The following is a 19,268-nucleotide window of genomic DNA, read 5'->3' as shown; positions in this document are numbered from 1 at the left end:
TTGATGTGTTATTGACATCCAAGGGAAGATAACCTGTACAGTGAACACTACAATTCTGGAACTTAAAGAGGTGAGATACAAAGATAATTTTTGGAGGTCATTATCATGCATGTTTTTAAATTCTTATTCATTTATTTGCAAGGCAGTGAGAGAAGGAGAAACATACACATACACATACACATACACATATACATCTCCCCTCCAGTGGTACCTTCCCCAAACTCCCACAAGCCAAGGCCAAGTTGGGAACTCAGTCCAGGTCTCCTACACGAATAGCAGAGAGCAAAGTACCTGAGCCATCACCTGCTGCCTCCTAGGGTGCATATTAGCCAATGCTGGAACTGGGAGCAGAGCTGGGACTCAAACTCCATGTGGGCATCCCAAGCAGTTTCTTGACCTCAATGCCAAATGCCCACCCCAATAAAAATGCTTTTAAAAAAAGATTTATTTATTTGTAAGTTACAGAGAGAGAGGGAGAGACACAGAGAGAGAGATCTTTCAAACACTGATCCATTCCCAAGATGAGCACAATGACCAGTTCTGAGCCAGGCAGAAGCCAGGAACCAGGAGCTGCATCCAGGTTTCTAACATGAGTGGCAGGGCCCAAGCATTTGGGCCATCTTCCATTGCTTTTCCCAGGCCATTAACAGGGAGCTGGATCAGAAATGGAGCAGCTGGTGACCATATGGGAAGCCAGCATTGCAGGCAGTGGCTTTACCCTCTAGGCCACAAGGCTGCCTTAGGGCAAATGGGTTCAGCTGGGGAGAGAGGATAGTGTAGATGGAGAGAAGACTGGATTCCTTCACACTAATCTTTAGAGGACTGAGAGAGGAGGAACTAGATAGAAATTACAAAGATTTATCATGAGGTGGACAGAAATCAGGAGAGGCATGCCCAACAGGAAAGGCAAAGAGTTGTCCACTGTGTCAATACTGGTGAGAGAAGCAAAAAAGCAGTAAACCCTGGATTTGCCAACAGGGGGAGCACTGGTGATTTAAGACACTGTTTTGTTGTTTTTTGGTTTTTGGTTTTTTTTTTTTTTTTTTTTTTTTTGACAGGCAGAGTGGACAGTGAGAGAGAGAGAGAGAGAGACAGGGAGAAAGGTCCTCCCCTACTGCTGGTTCACCCTCCAGTGGCCGCAGCGGCCGGCATGCTGTGGCCAGAGCACTGCGCTGATCCGAAGCCAGGAGCCAGGTGCTTCTCCTGGTCTCCCATGCGGGTGCAGGGCCCAAGCACTTGGGCCATCCTCCACTGCTCTCCTGGGCCACAGCAGAGAGCTGGCCTGGAAGGGGGGCAACCGGGACAGAATCTGGCTCCCCGACTGGGACTAGAACCCGGTGTGCCGGCACCGCAAGGCAGAGGACTAGCCTAGTGAGCCGTGGCGCCAGCCAAGACACTGTTATTTTAGTGCAATAAAAAGTCGAAAATTTGGGGCTGGCGCTGTGGTACAGTAGGTAAAGCTCCTGTCTGCAATGTGGGCATCTGCATATGGTGCCAGTTTGAGTCCTGGCTGCTCCACTTCCAATCCAGCTCTCTGCTGTGGCCTGAGAAAGCAGTAGAAAATGGCCCAAGCCCTTGGGCCCCTGCATCCGCGTGGGAGACCCTGAGGAAACTCCTGTCTCCTGACTTTAGGTCAGCCCAGCTCTGGCAGTTGTGGCCAACTGGGGGGTGAACAAGTAGATGGAAGACCTCTCTCTCTCATTCCCTCCCTCTGTCTCTCTGTAACTCTGCCTTTCAAATAAATAAATAGTTTTAAAAAGTTGAAAATTCAGTGACAAAAAGATCATGGAGATAGCAACTAAAGATACCATTTTCAGTGCATTTGCTGTGACCTTGAAGTCAAAAATCTTGATTCTGTTCAGATGTAAGTCCTACCAAGTGCAGCATGCTCCAACCAAGCGGTGTGAGTTGTTATTAATGTGTCTGTCTGGCTGCAGCCCTTGGGTATAAATATTCTTGCTTTCTTTGTTTTTCATTTCTTTCTGCTTATCATGGTTTCTTAGTCATTGTAGCCATTTTAGCTTCCAGTTGTTCAACTCATATCACTCCTAGGATGTGACAAACAAGCCAACATCGTCCCATTTTTAAGTTACTGTTACTTATTCTATTTTAGAAATGTAAGCTTGTGTTTTAGGATTTTAGAGATCTAGTCCAAGCATCTTGTTTCTCAGGTGAGAAAATGAAAACAAAAGAATAGGAAGAATGTGTCAGTGATGGATCTGGAAATGTAATCCAAGAATCGAGACTTTGACACGACACGTGCCTCTCCGCCTTGACTTTTCCTCAAGACGCCAGCACCTTTTCTCATCTCGGGGGCAGCTCCTCACTCTCAACCTCCAGGGCCTGAAGATCAAGCCATGTTGTACCTTCTCCAAAGCAGTTTCTATGGATGCTCAACACACTTCTGATAGATTTAAGAAATCCTTAGAAATAGTTCATGAAGCAGTGAGGAGTTTTTCATCACAAATAGTACATGGGCCTCTATCACCTAATCATGAAATCATAGAAGTCAAGAGTCTGAGTGTGAATTTCCAGTGCATAACATCATGCTGTGATCATAGCAGATGTTCAAGAAATCCTTGACTATGGAAAGAATGAACAGAAGAAAGCTGCCCAATCTACTCAGAAAACCACATTGTAATTAGCACATACAGCTCAGTTCTTTCACTAGCTATAGTCTTTCTTTGGTTTACTCTTCTGTGACTAATTCCCTTCATATTCTAGGTGTGTTGCTCATCTCCGTGTTTCTTTGTTCAGTTCTACATAAGATTTGTGAAACTTCCATAAGAGTTTCTTCTTCCATAAGAATCTGTAAAACGAGGAATCTACTGTATCATTTTTTCTGACCCTTGATCTAGTAAGAGTCTCATCATCTAATCATTATGTGAATATGTGTGTATATACCTATATATATTCACATACACACATATACATGTATATATAAACATACATATGAGAGTTCTAGCGCTAACTTAGGAATTAAAATTAAGAACCTAGTCTTTCTTATGGACATTATAGAAATATGCAAAGTATTTACTTAAGGAGGAAATCTTGCTACCTACATCATTTTCTACATACTTTACGGAGATTATATGGTTCAGTGGTTTAAGCCTTGAATACAAGGAGAACTGACATTTTGTATTTATTTCTGAAGGTCACTCTTGAAATGACCTCATCTGGAAAAGGCGACGTGTGTCCTGCTAGATAGTTGATGTAATGGTGAGCCTTTCCAAAACCCATCTAAAACTTTATTTCAAATGAAAAATAAAGAAATTCAAATCCCAAGCAGAGAAACTATACCAAAGAAGTCATTTTATGTTTTAAGATAAACAATGGAAATGCTTTGTGGAAATGTCAAGAAAAAAAAAATTATGCTACATTTAGCTGTGCTTTTTTGGTGGTAAATGTTTTTGAATGTCCAAAGAGATTTGTTTCAATCTTAAGAAAATTTGATTTAACTTCATAGTTTAAGGTGGTTTTTAAAATCTAATATGGGAGAAACTCAAAATGATAAGCAAAATGTTCAAATTCAGGGAATTCAGGGTTCCCTGACAACTTCTACAAAAGTTACTTCATTTTCCTGTGGTGATGGCTACATCTGTAAAATGATTTGCCAGTAAGGATTTAATAAGGGTAAGCTTTACTGTCAGATAAAGTGCTTTGTGGAAAACTATGGAAACCTGGAATTTTTAAATCTGATTTTCCTTCAAGAGTAAATTAATATCCCCCTCGAGACCAGGTCAGTTTTGTGTTGGCATAATCTAGTTACAGTTAAGCCAGAAATGAAGAGACTCAACAGAGCAAATATAAAATATCTCAGTGGAAAAGTTTCCAATCTGAATAGTGGGGATTTATGCAGCCTGAGATTTTTCCACCAGGATAAAACACTTAAGATATGTGGTAGTGTTTGACTTCCAAACCACCAAGTCATACTTACAGGCTCCTTCACTGCATAGTAACAGGTGGAACCCAGCCCAAATTCAGCCTTGTCGCCTTATACCCCCTCTTCATTTTCATTTTCCAATTCCTGGTAAAAGCATTATGGGGGAGCAAAGATCTTGCCCTTGCTTTGATCTATCTAGATCATAGAAGTACCCACAAATAGCACCAAGAGGCTGCTGGAAACTTTAGGTATCCAAGGCGAAGGGAGTAGATCTGCAGCTGGAAGTTCAGTCCCCAGTTTATGAGGCTTTGAGTCAAATGGTGGCAAAGTGCGTATCACAAAGTAGACTTTGCAAGTGGCGAGACTAAAAAGATTGCACTACAGCATTCTGTACTTTTCTAAATATAAAAACTTTAACATACAAATAAACTCTACTTCATGTACACCAAATGGCTTCTTTGATGCATGGAGCAAAATCTTTGTAGGGTGACAGCTACAGGCCTTCCAGTGTTCCACTGATTATTTTGAAGTAAGCACCAGATGATACACACTTTTAGGCTTTAATTTGCACATTTCAGTGTGCATGGTAGAGAGTGGGTGGGTGAAATTGTTATAGATATTTTTGTATCATTTTACAGTTCTTCATTTTATATACTAGATAAATTGTGGGAAAGCTGTGTGCAAACTGAATCATATTTTTAAAATATTCATTGAGTTTGTTGAATAAAGGAACACAAGCATGTATTATCTGAGAAAGTCAGTAATGACACTGCAGCCCCCATTGTGTGAATCTAGAAATTCCTAACCAGGTTAGATTAAAGCCAGGTCTGCATACCTTATTAAATTCTATACTTACATGGCAATTTTACTTCTTATGTAATGTAAAATCACTATTCCTCTCAATTCTCCTTTGAAGATGAGAGGGAAGCATTATTAATCCAATTTTATGTCTATATATCATCAACTAAATCACCTTGACTCAAATGAAAGCTAGTTATTATCTCCCTATAATTCTGATACACAGTATTGGAATACATAATAGGTGCATTCAAAACTGTTGGAGATTCACTTATGAAACTGGGTTTCTGGCTACTGTTAACACAGTAATGCTCATTGTTTACCAGAAAAGTGGGTGGATCCATGCTGTTGAAAATATTTGTAGCATGTTTGAACCTAGCATAGTACATGGATTGAAAAACCATGTCCCAAAGGTCAAATCCAGTCCACCATCTTTTTTTTTAAGATTTATTTATTTATTTGAAAGTCAGAGTTACAAAGAGAGAGGGAGATTGGGGCTGGCGCTGTGGTGTAGCAGGTAAAGCCACCGTCTGCAGTGCCAGCATCCCATATGGAGGCCGGTTTGAGTCCTGGCTGTTCCACTTCTGATCCAGCTCTCTGCTATGGCCTGGGAAAGCAGCAGAAGATGGCTCAAGTCCTTGGACCCCCGCACCCGTGTGGGAGACCTGAAAGAAGCTCCTGGCTTTGGATCAGCTCAGCTCCAGACATTGCGGCCATTTGGGAAGTGAACCAGCAGAAGGAAGATCTTTCTCTCTCTCTCTCCCTGCCTCTGCCTCTCTGTAACTCTGCCTTTTAGATAGATAGATAGATAGATAGATAGATAGATAGATAGATAGATAGATAGATATTTTAGGGAGGGAGGGAAGGAGAGGCTGAGAGAGAGGTATTGTCTGTCCAGTGGTTCATTCACCAGATAGTGGCAACAGCCATGGCTGGGCCAGGCTGAAGCAAGGAGCCAGGTGCTTCCTCCAGTTCTCCTATGTGGGTGGCAGGGACCCAAGCACCCAGGTATCCTCTGGTGCTTTCTCCAGGCCATTAGCAGGGAGCTGGATCGGATGTGGAGCAGCCAGGTTTTCAAACAGGTGCCCATATGGGCTGCTTGTGTTGCAAGGTGGCAGTTTTACCTGCTGTTTCACAATGCCAGCTCCCATCATGTGTTTTTGTATGACCCACAAATGTATTTTCCACTTTTTAAGTGGCTGGAAAATTCAACAGAGGACATGTAAAAAAATATGAAATCTAAATTTCACTGCCTATACATAAAGTTTTATTAGGACAGAGCCATACTCATTCATTTATACCCCTCTGATTGTATATACATATCTATTGCTTCCATGCAACAAAGGCAGAATTGAGTAGTTTTGAGAGAAACTGAATAACCACAAAACCTAAAATATTTACTCTCTGGCCCTTTTACCAAAAAAAAACTTACTGACAACTTTATGTAATGTATGAGGTGGTTTGTATCCCAGCAGTAAAGACTAGCAATGAAGACTATTATTCATGTTTGGTTTAAATGAAATAGCAAAACATCATAAAGTTGTCTGAGATTGAAATAATATATAAATTATGTGAACATGTAAGATCTAATATTCCAAATGGAAACTAGTTTTATTGAGATGGTGAATACATAGATGACTTTAAAATGAAGTCACATTGTTCTTTCACAAAAAGAGTCAAATGCATTATAAATAGATGTAGAAATAAACCAATCCATCATTTTCATCTGGGGACACTTTTGTCTTTGACACAACATTTCTTTTGGCTGAAATTCAAAAATGCAAGAAGCACCAGAAGTGAGTCAAGAAGTAACTAGATTCTGATTATGGAGAGATAAATGAGAACACACAATTAAGTAACGCAACGGAGTGAGCTGTCATAGAGGAAACGTGCTTGGTGAAGCTGTTAAGCCCTTCCTGGGTTCCGTTCATTGTGTGGCTCCATTTTGGAGATGTTGGCATTCTTTACGAGAATGTGTGCAGCCTAAGGACATGATTTCGCAGTGTACTGTAAATAGTGTGGGAAGCACTGTACGGGGCTACTTGGGTAATCAACGTTGTCCATTAGCCTGTTTAACAATTCTGACATGAGGCCTAGGCCGGTTATGGGCTTCCAAGGCAGTGTGGGCTTGTGAAATAGTAGAGCCCAGAGTCATACCATATTTTAATGTAAACACAGCTATTCAATCAGGAGAGGAAGTAAAATCACTTCTTGCTCATCGATTCTATCTACCTGGATGTGAATGCTAATGCTCTTCAATCACAGTTGATGGTCTTCCAGTTCTAAATTTCTGTGCTTGTTAGGGTGTTGTTGCTGTTGTTGTTGTTTTAAGGCTTATTTATTTATTTGAAAGGCAGAGTTATAGAGAGGCAGAGGCAGAGAGAGAGAGAGGTCTTCCATCTGTTGGTTCACTCCCTAAATGGCCACAACTGCCAGAGCTGGGCTGATCCAAAGCCAGGAACCAGGAGCCATGCAGATGCAGGGGCCCAAGAACTTGGGCCATCTTCTGCTTTCCTAGGCCGTAACAGAGAGCTGGATTGGAAGTAGAGCAGCTAGGACTCAAACCAGTGCCCATATGAGATGCCAGCACTGTAGGCAGTGGCTTTACCCACTACGCCACAGTGCTAGCTCCATTGTTAGGGTCTTTACATACTCAGGTGACCTCCCATAATTTACAGTATGGTGACATGTGGCAATAAGAAAAAAGGATTCTCCTAGAAGTAAGAGCTGCATTGCAGCTGGGCCTCAAAGACACAAGAAAGAAGCTTAGGCTCTGGAACTAGAACTGAAAACTTGGTATAAGGCAGGAATCAGCATCAGCAACAGCAGTGAGTCTACTGCCTACTTTGATGGGGGCTTAATTCTCTCTGGCATTGTATCTGTGGCTCTTGCCACACCCGCTAAATTCCAGCAAATACTAATCTTCAGGATTCAGAAACAAGAAATCAGAATTTCTGAAAATTCTCAGAAGTTGCCCAAAGCATGCTATCCATAGTTTTCATATTTTATTTTTGTGTTTTAATAAGTAATAAGTTATGATAGTGAGCAGTGAATTCTTTTTCCTGTGACAGGATTATACTAACATTTTCCAGAAGTATTCTATAAAAATTATGTAATAATAGTTACAGTTTATTGTAATTACAAACCCTAATATGTTTCATGTTATTTCAGTACCATGTAAAAATAATCCTTAACTGATAATTTTTAAAAACACTAAAAGAAAAAATAACTCAATATATCAACAAAAACCATTTTAAAATTTAAAAAAGAGTGACATTAACACTTAAAATTGTCACTGGCGCCGCGGCTCAATAGGCTAATCCTCTACCTGTGATGTTGGCACCCTGGGTTCTAGTCCTGGTCAGGGTGCCCGATTCTGTCCCAGTTGCTCCTCTTCCAGTCCAGCTCTCTGCTGGCCCTGGAGTGTAGTGGAGAATGGCCCAAGTGCTTGGGCCCTGCACCTTCATGGGAGACCAGGAGGAAGCACCTGGCTCCTGGCTTTGGATCAGCGCAGTGCGCTGCAGCGGCCATTGTGGGGTGAACCAACAGAAAAAGGAAGACCTTTCTCTCTGTTTCTCTCTCTCACTGTCCACTCTGCCTGTCCAAAAAAAAAAAAAAAAAAAAAAGTCATTCTTAAAGTAAAAGTTTAAAACATACATGGAAGTTATTAACCCAGTTAAATATAGAAAATTTCCTTTTATTTTACATTGATGATGTTCAAATTGTTAAGAGTGTATTCTGGGGGCCAGCATTGTGGCGTAGCGGATTAAGCCACCACCTGTGATTCCAACATCCCATATGGGTGCAGTTCCAATCCTGGCTGCTCCACTCTGCCAAGCTCCCTGCTTGGCCTTGGATAGCAGCAGATAATAGTCTAAGTGCTTGGCCCCTGCAGCCATGTGGGGGACCCAGAAGATGATCCTGGTTCCTAGCTGCAGCCTAGCCCATCCCTGGTCAATGCGGCCATCTGGGGTAGTGAACCAGCCTGGAGAAAATCTCTTTCTCTACCTTTCCCTCTCTATCTCTCTCTTTGTAACTCTGCCTTTCCAATAAATAAACAAATCTTTTTTTTTTTTTTTTTTTTTTGACAAGCAGAGTTAGACAGTAAGAGAGAAGCAGAGAGAAAGGTCTTCCTTCCGTTGGTTCACCCCCCAAATGGCCGCTATGGCCGGTGCACTGCACCAATCCGAAGCCAGGAGCCAGGTGCTTCCTCCTGGTTTTCCATGCAGGTGCAGGGCCCAAGCACTTGGGCCATCCTCCACTGCACTCCCGGGCCACAGCAGAGAGCTGGACTGGAAGAGGGGCAACGAGGACAGAATCCGGCGCCCCGACTGGGACTAGAACCCGGCGTGCCAGAGCCGCTGGCGGCGGATTAGCCTAGTGAGCAAAGAGAGGAAGATAAGGGGGAAAGAGAGTGTGTGTGTGTATGTGTGTGTTCTGGGGCAGGCATTGGAAAGCAGCGTGCTGGGATACCTGCAACCCATCTCTAAGTACTGGTTAGAACCCTGGCTCCTCTACCTCTGATCCAACTTCCTGCTAATGTATCCTGGAAGGCAGCAGATGATGACCAAAATGCTTCAGCCCCTGCCACCCACACTGGTGACCCAAGTGGAGTTCCAAGCTTCTGGGGTTGGCTGGTCCCAGCACTGCCTACTGTAGGTGCTTGGGCAGTGAACTAGTGTTTGGAAGATCTCTCCCTTTCTCACTTGCTGTCACTCTGTGCTTCAAGTAGATGAAAATAAATAAACAGCAACAAAAAAGTGTTAAAGCTTCCTCAAGTTGGACATTGGGCCCATGTAACTTCACATAAATTCCTTTCCCTGTTTAATGCTGAAAATATATTGTCTGCTTACACTGATTTAGATTTTGCTATTGAAATCAATACTATATTTGATAACTCAGATATGGGATTTTTTTCTAATTCTATAAAGGAGTCTACATATCTTTCCTACCCTGCATTTTTCTGTTACAATATGTATAAAGATCTATAGTCTATAGTGGATATTCAAACACTGAAAATATCAGTAAACATTTATTGGATAGTATACAAATAATTTAACATTCGGATCTCCTAGCAAAGTTCACAGCACTTCATAGAATTGCTAATTAAGGACTTATTTTGCTTTCAAAATTTATCTCTTAGAACACCTGTCATAAGATTTATATAACATGTATCATGGAATATCCTTACTAAATTATTTTATTTGCAAGAATAACTCACCATTAACAAGAAATGAAGCCACAAAAACATGCTTGCAATATGCCGACATATTGACTCACTGATAGGATTGTGGCCATCTTTCTTTTACCTGCTTCTATTCCATTGGCAGGAAAAGTCAGCCTTAACTTTCAACTCCACATATCAGGTTTCCTGTTTTTTTTTTTTTTTTTTTTTTTGATAGGCAGAGTAGACAGTGAGAGAGAGAGAGACAGAGAGAAAGGTCTTCCTTTGCCGTTGGTTCACCCTCCAATGGGCACCGTGGCCGGCGCACTGTGGACGGCGCACCACAGCAGAGAGCTGGCCTGGAAGAGGGGCAACGGGGACAGAATCCGGAGCCCCGACCGGGACTAGAACCCGGTGTGCCTGCGCCGCAAGGGGGATGATTAGCCTAGTGAGCTGCGGCACGGGCAGGTTTCCTGTTCTTACTCTAGACTTGACATCAACGGCTTCCAAGGACCCAGTAATAACTAATCTTAAATGTCCACAGCAAAATTATAATACTTTCCCTTGTTGTCCCAATTTCTCACCTGACTTTTCATACCACATTCAGTAAAACACATACATTTCCTAAGAAATTCTTGGAAGGTATCTCCACATAACAATACCATGACCAACCAATCCTTTCTTCTCTCTGTCAAGCCTTGTAACTCTTCTCACAGCTTTCTGCTTGTCTTCAGGATACGTGCGCTAACTGGTCCAGCTCACTTCCACTGCCACCTCTTCAGCATACGGTATTGTCCCCAGGCCATTCTTGAACCAGATGCTTATCTCTGGTCCAACCAGCTCTACCTAGAGGAAATGGGAGGAAGGACCGGAAGGCTACTCCCTCAGCTCCAGGTTAGAGGGAGGACAGCTTTCCTCAGAGTTGCTGGGCAAGCTGGGAACAGTGGCTATTGGATGTGCTCCTGTCTCTGTGACTCGCTACAGCTTACTTTTGAGGAGGAAACAACACCTGTAAGCAACAAAATACCCTTGCCTTGTCAAGAGTAGATCCTGTTACCATGAGGGTGGTTTTTGTCGTTGAGCACCTCCACACGCACTGATCACTAAAGCAGGTAGAGCTGAACTACTTGGTCCCAGAAAAAGAGAAGGTACAGAGGGTTTGAGAATTCCAGAGAGAAACCCACAGGACAGGAGCTACAGGAGAGGACAGTGTGAAGAGAAGAGACCTGGGGAAAGAAGCTCCTCTTGGTGCCACAACAAGGAAGGGGAAGTTGGATGTCTTTCCTTCTAATAGCTTAATCTCTTCTCGTCTTTCCCCCTTTGCTTTCTTGCATGACGCTAAAATCATGTTAACATGGAAACTTTGGGCTATCTTCCTATTAGAGTTTGAATAATTTGACTATCCCCCAAAGACCCATGTATTTACTGGTGACTTGGTCCCCAAAGTTTTATGTTTTTAAAATTATTTATTTACTTGTTTGTGTATCTGACAGGCAGAGTGACAGAGAGAAGGAGAGCCTGAGAATCTTCCATTTGCTAATTTACACCCCAATATCCAGGGCTGATCCTGGCCAAAGCCAAGAGCCTGGAACTCCATCAAGACTCCATGTGGAGGCCGGCGCCGCGGCTCACTAGGCTAATCCTCCGCCTTGCGGCGCTGGCACATCGGGTTCTAGTCCCGGTCGGGGCTCCGGATTCTGTCCCAGTTGCCCCTCTTCCAGGCCAGCTCTCTGCTGTGGCCCGGGAGTGCAGTGGAGGATGGCCCAAGTGGTTGGGCCCTGCACCCCATGGGAGACTAGGAAAAGCACCTGGCTCCTGCCATCGGATCAGTGTGGTGCGCCGTCCACAGCGCGCCGACCGGGGCGGCCATTGGAGGGTGAACCAACGGCATAGGAAGACCTTTCTCTCTGTCTCTCTCTCTCTCTATCCACTCTGCCTGTCAAAAAAATTAAAAAAAAAAAAAAAAAAAGACTCCATGTGGGAAGCAGAGGCCCAACTACTTAGGTCATCACCTGAAGTACCACTCTGATATGGGACACTGGTGTTGCAGGCAGTGGCTTAACCTCCTGTGCCACAACACTGGACCCAACCAAAGTTCTATGCTAATAGTTAAAGGATTGAAACTAAGGGTCAACAGATTAAGGGAGACAATATAAGTTATGCAGTCAGGATCTGGGCCCTTCAGGAGGTTTTTCAATCTTTGGGGGCTTGCCCTTGGAAGGTAGTTCTGTCCACAGGGTTGGTTGTTCAAGTCAAGTTCAGCCCAGCTATCTTTCTCTATTCTTTGGCCCTCTACATGATGCTTGAACCAATGGAGCTATCTGATCTTGGACTTGAACCGCTAAAACCATAGCCCAAAATAAACCTTCACCCCTCCTAATTTGTGCCTCTCAGGTATTTCAGTTAAAGAAATGAAAAGCTGACTGATTACCCCCACCCCCCAAAAAAATCCCTTCTCCCTTCTTTATGGTGACAGAGTCCCTGACTTCTGGCTGCACCCATGCCATGCAGATGGATACTGCCTTTCCCAGGTACTGCTGCAGCTTGACAGAGTTCAAGTAGGAGATATCCACGCAGTAGGGTCAGGTGGCAACTTCTAGCAGTCATCTCGCAGAGACAGCACATGCATCCTCTGTCTCCCTCCTTCATCTCTTCCTTCACTGGATTGCCTCAAACACAGAAAGCTTCCGTCTTCAGCTTTGAAGTTAGAACAAGATCAACATCTGTGCTCTACCACCCTCCTGCTGTGGACGGCCAGTGGCCTTTCTTGTAACAGAGAAATGAGCCTCCATCTTATTTCAATTGCTATTATTTAGGACTTTTTAAAAATGCATACTTGAACCTAATCTTAAATACTATAGGTACATGAATTTTAATATGATCTACTCCTAATCTAACACTATATTCATACCTTTTTAGTTGATAATAATCTTGATAATCATAATTTAATAGCTATTTACAGCTCATAAATGTGTCAAAATTTCTACAAACAATATCTTATTATTGAATGTTTAAATTAGTATATATTTACTCTTTAGTTTTACAAGCTCCCTAGCTTTGAAAAACCTACCCCTGCTTTCAAATTTGGGATTATTTACTTATTTATTTATTTATTTTGTAAAGGATTTATTTAATTATTTGAAAGTCAGAATTACACAGAGAGAGAGAGGCAGAGAGAGAGAGAGAGAGAGAGAGGTCTTCCAGCCGCTGGTTCACTCCTCAATTGGCTGCAACGGCCGGAGCTATGCTGATCCAAAGCCAGGAGCCAGGAGCTTCTTCTGGGTCTCCCATATAGGTGCAGGGGCCCAAGCACTTGGGCCATCCTCCGCTGCCTTCCTGGGCCACAGCAGAGAGCTGGATTGGAAGTGGAGCAGCCAGGACTCGAACCGGCCCCCATATGGGATGCTGGCACTGCAGACGGTGGCTTTACCTGCTACACCACAGCACCGGCCCCTGATTATTTATTTTTTAAAGATTTATTTATTTATTTGAAAGGCAGAGTTACAGAGAGGGAGAGGCAGAGGCAGAGAGACAGATTGATTTTTCTGCCTGCTGGTTCACTCCCCAGGTGGCTACATTGGCCAGGGCTGGGCCAGAAGCTTCATCTGGGTCTCCCACATGGGTGCAAGGGCCCAAACACTTGAGCTGTCTTCTGCTGTTTTCCCACGTGCATTAGCAGGGAGCTGGATCAGAAGTGGAACAGCCAGGACTCGAGTTGGCACCTGTGTGGGATGGTAACCCTGCAAGCAGTGGCTTTACCTGATAGGCCACAGCACAGGCCCTGGAATCATTATTTTTCCAGTTACAACAATACTCTTTATTCCATAACTTTTCTCATCCCTTTTTGATTTTTGCTACTTCTCTTTTTTCTGACTTTAAGCTATTATACAATTAATTTCTCAATTATTTATTATTGTATCTACTCTCATGCTAATACTCATTTAATTATTATGCCTAAAACCTGATCTAACTGCAAATGTATATTAAAATACTTAGGACTCACAGTTCCTTTTTTAGAGCCGGGTCTATTGTTCAAAAACAATATCAATAATGATGGTACCTGCCTTTCTCTCTAAGCATATTCCACAGCTCTATGAAGCTTATCGTTTCACTGGAACTGTGAATGAGACTAGTATCACATTCAACTTCACCTTGTTCGACCCCTCGGCCCCTTCAAATTCAAAACCAGAGGATGTGAGAAAGAGGTTGCACTCAGGCTCACTGAATTTGTTCTGCAGTGCGCCTGAGAGGACAGCTGTCAGCTCCTGTAGCTCCAGCCCTCAGCGCCTGCTTCTGACTGCAGATGGAGTTGCGTGGTCAGGTCAGAGCCTGGTCACCTCTGGCCAACTTTGGCTGCAGCTGTGTGTAGTCACGCTGAGTTGGTGAGGTGCAGCAGCAGTGCAGGGCATCAAAAACTACTCTTGGCCTGCTTCAAAAATCAATCCCTACAAAGTAGGACAAGTAATTGAAGCTTTGTGATTTTTCAGGTCAAGGCCTCAACTATGATCATAAGTTGATGAAGCATTAGTAGAACCTGTTTAGAAAAGAGGTGAGGAGCTCTTGTTGGAATACTAAAATACGAGAGAGACGTTTTACAGATTTTCAGTTTTCACTGCTGACAGCAGGGTGATGCATACCATTCTCAGAGTTCAACAGAATAGTACCCTGTGCACATGGATATGGAAAGAATATATTCTTTTGTAACTTAAGTGCTGTAACTACCAATATGGTGCAGTTCAAGTGTGCTATCCAAGCAATTTCCAATATAATATATTTTTTAGAAAAACTTAATGCCAACTAGATGAGCTTGATATTTTCTACAATTGTATATCTCTACAAATATGTTTTTCAGATGGTGCAAAGAAGAGGTTCTAGCTACTTTAATCAGTAGAATAAAGTTAAGTGGAAATCCTTTAAAGTGGTATATAGATACCTTTAAGAAACTCCATAGACATTAACTTCCACATTAAGTAGTCCAAGACAGAAAAATGGACTGGATGGAGACAACGATCATCTTAGAGATCATCAATCAGTCCTGGTGTAAGTCAAGATGCTGATGCACTAGAAAATTTGCTGTAAATCAGTTTCTGTGTGGAGGCCATCAGGACGCTTTGCCCCAGGATGGGAATACATGTGCCATGAAAATGTGTTCCATGTTCACAATGCTGGACTAAGCTTGTGTCTACACTGTAGGACCTCTGTGGACTGTCCTCAGGCCAGCCTGGATTGTGCACTTCCAAGAGGGGCTGCAACCTACAGCAATTCCTCAAAATCCCTGGACCTGTAATGGGGCCACCTGTCTCCATCTCTGGCTCACTGATTTGGAGAATACAGCTCAGAAGATAGAGGGAAGTACTCAGACTGTTTTGTAAAAATCAAGCAGAGGAAGAGAGCAAATGAATGCTTTCTTCTCCTGCAGGCAAGGAGCTCACTGAGTCTGCTGTGGTGTCTCCCTGAGGCATTAAACGGATACAGAGAATTGTAGAACAGCTTTTTAATATCCAAAGTGAAAGAAAAACTAAGCCTTAAAATGGAGTTTCACGATAAATTTATCAATTTATTAATTTGTTCCACTTGTAAAATAGTTTAATTTTAAAGCAAACATCTTAATTTTGAAGAAAACATCTGAAAAGAGCACCTAGTGTTGCCAGTCCTTTGATTTTACAGATGAGGACATGGAGGCTGCGAGCAGCTAAGTGGGTTATCTGGTGTGATTCAGTTAGTTAGGAATCTGATGTGGGATGAGAGCCCAGGTCCAGTAATTCTCATATCATGCGCTTGTAATTCCCATGCAACAGGAAAATCACTTTTTAAAGAGTAAACACATGAAGGGGAAAAAATGAAAGTTCTTCTATTACTCGACCCTTCATCTCACAAGATGTTTTATGTCGTCTTTTAGTTTTGTGCCCAATCTCTGTAATTCTCTAATTTTATTCAAAACTATGTTACTCATCCATTAATTTATTCGATGAATATTGGGGAAATGCTGAATACATGTTGGTCATATATATCCTGAGTCTCTGCTCTCAGACTGCTCAATCTAGTGGGAGATACAGCATATTCTGTGATCAATGCCAAGACAGAAAGTTACAAGCGAACACAAGGGCCACATTTCTTGAATTGTGAGAAATCAAGAAAGGGTGTCTAGAAGAGATAAAACCTTAACTGAGTCTCCTAAGGGACAAAGAGGAGTAAGAAATGGGTTGGATACAGAAGATAAATAATGGATTGAGAGCATGGGCAGAGCACAGCAAAAGCAAAGAAGCAGGGAAGGTGTATGGTGTGATGTGACTGTGGCTAGGCAGCAAGCAGGAGAATAAGTTTGAAGAAGTAAAGAGACCCCTGGTCATGAAGGACCTTGTAGGCAATGCTAAGGAGACTGGATATCAACGTGTCAAGAAGATCCACCTGGCTACAATATGGCAAAAGGGATTAGCATGGAAGAGGGCAAGAGGACATGCCAATGATCCAAGGCAAATGATGAGAACCCAAAATATGACAGGGGAGATGGAAAAGGGACTGCAGAGTCCAGAACCCATGAGGAGCAAGAACAGAAGCAGGAGCACCTTCTCTCCAGAGAGAGAGGTGAATGTGTCCTAGAACTGGGAGGCAAAGGCGAGGATGGAAAGTGCACCGGGGAAGTCACACCACAGGAATTGCTATTAGACCTGTAGGCATAGATATAGACAGGGAGGGGAGGAATTGAGCATGACTGCTGGATTTGCAGCTTACAGGGGCTGAGGGCAGGAAAAGAGGAAGCAAGTAACCAGATAACCAAGGAGACTCAAGAATGCTCCAAGGGGTGGAAGTTAAGAAGAGAGATGAAACACCTGTAGAACTTACCAACCAGGAACTCAGGGTTCAGTAATGAGTAGAGATGAAGAAAATGAAAATTTACAAAAATATAGGAGAAAGAGTTGCAAGGCTGAAGTTGGCAGGGCAATTGGAAAGATCAGAGTATTGGAGACATGGATAAACTTTACATGGAAAGGCAGGAAATTGAGGGACTTCTTCCCCCAAAGCACCCACCCCCGTAAAGCACCTCTTCCCCCCACCCACCCATCCCCTTAAAGCACCTATTCCTTCTATAAAATAAAAGCAACTTTGTCTTCTCAGATAGAGTCAGGAAGTAGTAGATTTTGGAGGACCTAACAAGACTAAGAGAGATTTACATTGAGAAGAGTGTGTAAGGCAGCCATCAGTGGCAGACTTGTAGAGTGACTGTTGCACACTTTTTGTGGCCCAGCTGCAAGGGACTCCAAGATGCTAAGGAGGCATGGGTCCAGAAATGTGTGCAAGGCAAACTTTGGCGAATTTTATACAGAACTGACGAGCTTCCAGGAAAGTCTTCTGTGTTAGTCCCTTAAAGTTGCTTTAATAACTTATAATTGATAGAAATTTATTTCTCACAATGTGGAGGCTAGAGACCTGAGATTTGGGTGGGGCGATGTTTGAGTTCTGTCCATGTTGCAGACAGCTGCTGACTTCTCATTGGACCTCTCATGGCAGAAAGAGAACGAGTGAGCTCTCTTCCTATAAGGGCACTAATCTCACTGATGAGGACTCCACACTCAGGAATTAATTACCTCCCATGGAAGGGAAGTAATTTCAACCTATGAATTGAGGGTATATAAGCATTCAATCCATAACACCTTCCTTCTGGTCAATTATCCACACCTCTGATAAGCCTGTCCAAGGGTCCAGAAATTGTGATTCAAAACACCACTGTTCATCTGGTACTGCCAACATCTGGATTGTAGTCTAGGTGCAAACCTCAAGATCAAAGCTATCAAGGGTCAGAATCACAAGATAATATGCTCCAGTGCTTTGTAACTTTATCAGATTAAATCCTTGATTTTTTTTACCCTTATCATTGAATATTAACCTAAAATTTACTTGTGTGATATACTTTGATGACATTTAAGAAAGTTTCTGTTTGTGTTTAGCTAAAACTACACTCCAGAAAATCAAATGGAGACATCAAAGAATGTGATAATGAATTAAGCAAGCCCGACTATGTTTCTGGGAGAAAGAAAAGTCAATGGAAGGGAGAAATTTGAGGCCAAGTAAAAATAATTTTTTTCAAATAAGGCAATTAATTTTATCCCCATCAAAATTAGAATCATAACGCCGGCGCCGTGGCTCAACAGGCTAATCCTCCGCCTTGCGGCGCCGGCACACCGGGTTCTAGTCCCGGTCGGGGCACCGATCCTGTCCCGGTTGCCCCTCTTCCAGGCCAGCTCTCTGCTGTGGCCAGGGAGTGCAGTGGAGGATGGCCCAAGTCCTTGGGCCCTGCACCCCATGGGAGACCAGGATAAGCACCTGGCTCCTGCCATCGGAACAGCGCGGTGCGCCGGCCGCAGCGCGCTACCGCGGCGGCCATTGGAGGGTGAACCAACGGCAAAAGGAAGACCTTTCTCTCTGTCTCTCTCTCACTGTCCACTCTGCCTGTAAAAAAAAAAAAAAAAAAAAAAAAAAAATTAGAATCATAGTTTATTATATATATATAGTTTATATATAGAGACATATATGTATGTAGTGCTTATTTTGGCAGCATATATACTAAAATTGGAGCAATTCAGAGAAGATTAGCATGAGCTCTACACAAGGATAACAGGAAAATTTATGAAGCATTCCATATTTTGGGGCATTGTTGCATGATGGGCTAAGCAGCCACTTGCAACACCTGCATCCCCTGTTGGGTGCTGTTCTGAGTCCCAGCTCCTCTGTTTCTCATTAAGCTTCCTGCTAATGCTCTTGGGAAGGGAACAGTAATAACCCAAGAGTTTGTGTCCCTGGCACCCACAGGAGGACTGTCAGGCCAACTCTGGCTGTTGTGGACATCTGGGGAGTGAGCCAGCAGGTAGAAGATACCTTTCTCTCTGTCAGTGTTTCAAAGAAATAAATAATCTTTAAAAATGATAGACAGACAGACAGATAGATAGATCCTTATACTTCCTACTACAACTTTGGGAATCTTGAGAGTTGGTATCAGATGCAAGCAGCACATGGAGTTATAAGATATGGACTTGGAAATTTGTGATCTACCTCCACTAGGTAGTGTAAGAAAGGGACAATGAGCATGGGCTTTGTCAACTGACTGGGTTCACATTCTATTCCATCATTCCTAGCATGGGAACCTTGAACAAGTAATTAGCCTCTTCATCATTCTATTTTGTAGTCCAAAAAAATGGGAGTCATTTCAGCAACATCAATCTTGTAGGATTACATGAGAATCAATGATACAATGCAAAAAAATGATACTTGATAAATGTTCAATAAAGGAAAGCATAGACCTTTGATTTTTTTTCCCCAATTTTTGAGTTGAACAATAGTGAAATTCTTATGTGAGAAGAAACATTTTGAAACAAAATACTAAACTAATATTAGAAAATATATTGTGTTTATCAAAATAGTACACTT

General features: G+C 42.7%; 1 non-coding gene across 1 annotated transcript; it reads left to right on the top strand.

The window, feature by feature from the left end:
• Positions 1-18,383: 18,383 nt before the first annotated feature.
• On the top strand, positions 18,384-18,490 carry LOC133768525 (U6 spliceosomal RNA). The gene has a single exon (XR_009866990.1). It is a non-coding gene; the product is annotated as a U6 spliceosomal RNA (small nuclear RNA).
• The last annotated feature ends 778 nt before the right edge of the window (positions 18,491-19,268 follow it).

Source organism: Lepus europaeus, chromosome 1, assembly GCF_033115175.1.
Source record: "Lepus europaeus isolate LE1 chromosome 1, mLepTim1.pri, whole genome shotgun sequence".
NCBI classification, from domain to species: Eukaryota; Metazoa; Chordata; class Mammalia; order Lagomorpha; family Leporidae; genus Lepus; species Lepus europaeus.
This window is presented reverse-complemented; position numbering and strand designations above follow the sequence as displayed.